This window comes from Eschscholzia californica, unplaced genomic scaffold, assembly GCF_041429995.1.
Source record: "Eschscholzia californica isolate CP2 unplaced genomic scaffold, dmEscCali1.0.p SCAF_5, whole genome shotgun sequence".
NCBI classification, from domain to species: domain Eukaryota; kingdom Viridiplantae; phylum Streptophyta; class Magnoliopsida; order Ranunculales; family Papaveraceae; genus Eschscholzia; species Eschscholzia californica.
The window spans coordinates 18658078-18664207 of NW_028238472.1; positions in this window are offsets into that span (position 1 = coordinate 18658078).

Here is a 6130-nt window from a genome sequence, read left to right on the forward strand (position 1 = left end):
GATTTGACTTCTGTTTTCGTCGTTGGGTTCGTCTTGAACTCTATTTTCACATGAGCACTAATATTGACCAGAATACCCTTGTCATTAAAATGACCAAAATGCCCCTTAAGTATGTCTTTATCACGACGTTTTCGCATCGAACTCCGTAAATGAGACCTGAGAAAGAAAATCAAACAAATCATCAGAGTAACCGCTCGAGATGGACTAACTAACCCGAGTTAAGAGATTCAGATGGGACATTTTCATGTCTCATCAAACATCCCCAAACTTAGATTTTGCTAGTCCTCGAGCAAAACATAAAAATAAAACTAAACCCATTTCACCACTTTCGTAGGGAATCACGATTGCACTTAGCACGTGCAACAAGCCGTTAAACCTCTAGGTTACCCAAGAGGACGAGTTTTGTCTCGTGAGGGTTTGCAGTGAATATACCCACAAAATTCAGTATTTCGAAATCCAAAAGGGTCTAAATATGATATGGACTAAAAATGTTAAGTCGATAGAAATTTTCGAAAGTTAATAAAAACGAAATCCAGGTCGACCAAACCATACAAATGCTAAAAATCCCTTCACTAGTAATCAAGACTCAAAGTGCACGTGACCAGCCAATATGAGTATCATTTCGGTTCCAAACCGACAAGACCTCGATTACCTTCTCAATACATTTCGCCTCGACTACTGCCTCACGGTCATACACTCGAAAATTAAAGTCACTCAGAAATGGCTCACTCAACGCGCGAGTATGAGTATGAAAGAAAACTCAACACATTACAAAAGATGGACTAAATTTTTCGTAAACGACTGATCTCATAGAAAGGAAACAACCACTAATACGGAATGGGGAAGCTAACCAACTCTTTTCACCTGATCAACTATCTAACAGTGCTTCCTAGAAGTCAATAGGCTCTAATGAGGATGTGACTAGAACTCCTGAGAACTCGACGTCTTCAAATCTTCAAGAACTACTTCAGGGAATAAACACTTAAACACAACTAAACAAACATTTTTTTTTTCTTTTTCATTCTATTTTTTTTCTTTTTTTTTTTTTTTTTTTTTTTTTTCATAGTACTTTTCTGGTAATCAAATTCAAATACACAAAGAACTTTCTTGACATTATTCTTTCCTTGGGTATAATTCTCTTCATTTTGCTTCATGCCTTATTCTCAGGGTTCTAAATGATGAGGTTCCTATCTTCCTCTAGTTGACACTGTTTTCAAGTTTTCAGACTACAAGAGAAAGGTTCGCTTCCTGATGACATCCCTAGTGGTTGTAAAATTTGAACTCCAGAGATCAAATGAGTTCTTCTTTCAAAATTGCGAGGTTGAGTAGCTCTTCACTCTACTCGGAATTAGCTCAGAAGAGATCACTCAAAACAACAAGAAAGGCTCAGAATCTCACATAGGTTAAGTCTCCACTAATGATCGATTAAGTTCTCTCAGAAAAGTCAACTCTTCACCTATCTAATACTCACATGGCTAGTGCACAGACAACCTCAAGACTTGAAATTCGTGGAAAAACTTTTAGCAAACGGATAGTACAACCAACTAGACTCTATAACTATTAACAAGCAAAAACAACTAGACTCACATTTCAATCCAAAAATTTAAAATTTTGAAAAATTTTGAACCCTTTTGAATTTTTGAAATAAGGACTTAGCAAAAAATTCATTCCCCTATCCCCAAACTTAAACCAAACATTGTCCTCAATGTTCTGAAGACTATGCAAAAAAAATAACAGGGTGAAGGGAAAGATATTACCTGATTCCAACGTCCTAACCGTGGGTTGCCTCCCAGAAAGCGCTAAGTTTAACGTCTTCAGCCAGACGAAACAGATGGTTCAAAAAAAAAATAGAAAAGATTTAACCTACTGGATTACAGATATGTGATTAACTGTAAACCAATATTCGATACATCTGTGGGTCCACCCAAAACACAAAGTTTTCAATGAACGATAGTCTCACATTTTTGTGAATTGCAGAGAGTGCATGTGAGACTATCAAAGAAGAGGGGCAATCCCCAAACTTAGTGGATGCACAGTCCACTAAGTAACTATAAATACTTGGACCAATGACTAGAAAGTCATCAAAAGGATCGACATAACAATGAAGGGCCAATATATCCGTCGAAGGCAGAAAGTCATCTGCAAGCTTAGTGGATAGAATATCCACTATTTCCATAGACGTTCTAGAGGAGACATCTGAAGTGTCCCAAAAGGGATCAACAACCGAGTCTGAGACCATGTGAAAGGTCAAACTAGACTCTAAGGGTAAGGCAATATGCTCGGGGACCAAGTCAAGGTCCATGGTTTCCTTAGGTAAATGGTTTGACAAACTATCTAACATGTCTCTAACGTCATCAATGTCCTCAAAGACATCTGTGGCCTCACAGTTATTCATAATATCATGCCTTCTTAGCTTTTCATCTAAGACTGACTCCTTACAAATCTCAAATGTCGGAAAGTTAAGAATTGTGTCATCCCCAAACTTGCTCATTGAGCCATCATCCTGGATATCAACGTCTAGTGTAGCCCTATCATGGTGAGGCGACATAGGTGGAGGAAGCAAGACAACAAGGTCATCAGACCCTTCAGGCTCTAGGTTATTATCAGTAAATTCATCGACATTTAACTTAGTACTAGGGTTAGACGTATTAACCTCGTCATCGTACCTAGTACCTTCCTGAGTTTGGGGTGGTGAACCCCCTTCCTCGTCGGCGAATAACTGTGACTTAAACATTTTCATCTGTTGAGCCAAGGACTCAGTATCCTGCTGCATTTGAGTCGTAAATTGTGACATAATCTCAATAAGACGACTCTCAGACTCTGATCGAGATCTATCTTCAAGAGTCTCCTCGTAATAAGGTTCGCTAGTGTAATTAAACGTAGACTCTTGATAATAACTTCCTCCGTACATATTAGGATCATACCTGTCTCTAAAGTCATTGGTCTCAGAATAGTGTGGACAATAAGGTCTCTCATATATATTTGGCGTCGGACCATATCCATCGCTAATCGGACCATCTCTACACATTTGTTGATAATCTCCTAATGTCATATGAGATTGATCAGGCTCATATGGTCTACTCCACTCACTAATCGGACTGTTTCTAGACATTCGTTTATAATCCTGAAATGTCATGCCCGGTCGGTTGGGCTCGTCTCTACACATCTGTTGGTACTCTCCTAGGGTCATACCAGTTCGGTTAGGCTCAACTAGCCTATTCCCCTCGTTAAGTCGTTGACAATCTCTTAGAGTTGTACCACGTTGGTTAAGCCAGTCTTTACGCAACTGTTGGTATTCTCTTAAGGTTATATCAGTTCGGTTGATGACGGGTCCCTTTAGATCAAGGTCATCATCATCAACAGGGTACGTCCAACCATTAGAAAAATGCGCCATGATGGTCAGGCACGATCACAAGATGGGAATTGACACTTGCAAAAACTACAATTGATTCCTTTTTATTGGTCTTTTTTTTTTTTTTTTTTTTTTTTTTAACACGAAAACCGAGGAAGCACTACTAAGATCTTATAAAAAGTACCCACTAACAGGGGATTCGTGGGTGATTAGAAAAATTACCTCCCGTTCAAGACGGGCGACAACCTTTGTAGACGACCCGGGCCACTCTTCCCTCAAGTGTTCGAACCCGAGGCTTCGTTGGATTTTCGGTTACAATTTATAAAAGCCCTCCAATTTAGGGTCAAAACAAAAGAAAGTACTAAAAAGTCTAAGTCTCTCCTCACCAAAATAAATACAAAAAAATAAAAACAGTAAATTTCTTCTTTTGAGGTCCTCCTCCTTGTTGCACCTTCTCTTCAGCTCCTTAGTGTTCTGCACACCAAAAACAGAGAAGCAAGTCAAAGTATCCAAAATTCAAAACTTACCAAAAATAAAAACTTTCCAAAATTAGAATAAATTTAAAACATAGTCCCCGGCAGCGGCGCCAAAAACTTGATGGGCCTAGAAAGGTTATCCTAAATAGGTCTACACCCGCAAGTGCACGGGTGTCAAGTTGTAATAATTTCCGGTAAGACCGGTTCGTTCCTCAGGGATTAAGTGAAACCTATTCTAAGACTTGGAAGTAAGACGGCTTTGAAAAATGGTTTTGGTTTTGGTTTTTAAAATAAAATAAATAAAATTACGGAAAGAAAATAATTACAAATGATACAAGGAACTCAAATGGGGGAGAGCCTAGGGTTTTCTGAATCCGTCTTCCTAACAATTCTAACGACAAATTAATTTTGGTCCAATTCGATTGTTCTTTGTATAACTCAGGTTGTCAGTCCATGGATGGTCTAAAAACCCGGAAGATATTATCGTTAAAATAATAAAAACTTTAATAAATTGTCGAGAAAATGATTATTACGACTTCATCTAAACCCTAGATAGATTAGATTAGTTACTCATAGGCATTATATAAAAAGAATTGGAAAATAAAGTGAAGAATCGGAGAGAAAACACCTTTTTTCGCTTTTTTTTCCTTCTGCGCAGCCAAACAGAACCTTAGGGAAAATAATTTTCTCGTCTTCCCGGAAACGATTTCCTGGTGAGAAAATTATTTTCCTTCTCTGGTTTTTCTCTTTCTCTTCTGTTTTCTCTCTCTTCCTTTCTCTATCTTCTCTCTTTATCTCTTTAATAAGCACAGGAGCTCTCTCTCTATCTCTCTAACAGTAACAATGAAGAAAGAAGAAGAAAAGAGAATTTCAATGATTTTTATTATTTTTATTCAATCTTTCTCTCTCAACAGTATCTCTCTCTCTTAACTCTTTCTATCTAACTTTCTCTCTCTCACAAAGAGAATAATTAGAAGAAGAAGAAGAAAAGAAAACAGAAACAAAATCTCTCCTTCAAACTTTCTCTCTCTAGCTCTCGGTTCTTCAATGGCCGACTCACTCTCTCTCCCCTTTTTTTCTTCTTTAACTGTGGAGAAGATGAGATCAGTCCCCCCAGCCCGAGCTGCTCCTTTTCTCTCTCTCTCTTTTCTTTGTTTCGTTTAGCCCGAGAGGAAGACCCCCAGCCGAGATGATCAATGCTTGGTTCTCCTCCTGTCTCTTATAGCCGAGGGAATCCGTCTCTCTCTCTAGCTCTCGAAAATATATCCGGCCGAGAGCTCGTTTCAACCTCCCTTCCTTTTCTGTTAGAAAGAGAAATAAATCTCTCTCTCTCTTTCCATCTATGTTAGTCTTCTTTCCTTCTCTTCACTCTCTTTCCAAACTTAAGCCGATCTCCTTCATTATTCTCTCTCAACATTTCTTCTTCTCGGTTTCTCTCACTACTGTTAAAAGAGGAAGGAGATGTTTTGTTGGAATAGATAAGGAAGGAGATAGAATCAAATCAGGACGTGTGGTTAAGTGAGTTTGATAAGGTGTATCGCGCACCACTAGAAGGCAATACATCTCACATCTCAGTTGCCAATGTGTCCCGGTTTTATCAGGTCCGTTGGATTACAACAAGTCACGGTGGATTGCCTGTTAGAATCTTGCCTCGGGTGTACCAGATCATTGGCTCCTGCAAATCCCAAAATGACCCCGCACTTGACAGAAGGTATCCCTCGCCTCATCCATTCCATCAAATCGGCTTCACCTTTGTGCGCCACGTGTCTCGGCATGGTTTCTGCTCCACTTTAGTCAACTGGTTTGGACCAAAACTTTGACTAGCTATGTCTTTCACTTCCGAACTCTGATTTGACTTCTGTTTTCGTCGTTGGGTTCGTCTTGAACTCTATTTTCACATGAGCACTAATATTGACCAGAATACCCTTGTCATTAAAATGACCAAAATGCCCCTTAAGTATGTCTTTATCACGACGTTTTCGCATCGAACTCCGTAAATGAGACCTGAGAAAGAAAATCAAACAAATCATCAGAGTAACCGCTCGAGATGGACTAACTAACCCGAGTTAAGAGATTCAGATGGGACATTTTCATGTCTCATCACCCCACTTACCATGGAAGGACCTGAACCTCATTCTCTTCGGTACCCTAGCATGCAACTATTTTATCTGGTTTTGGAAAATTATTTAGTCTCTCGAAAGTAGAAGTGATATTCTTTTCTTGTGAAAACATCATTCACCCGCATTCTCAGTCGATTCGGAACTCGCCCGTTATGCCCTCAACTGAGATAGGCTTTTTAAAA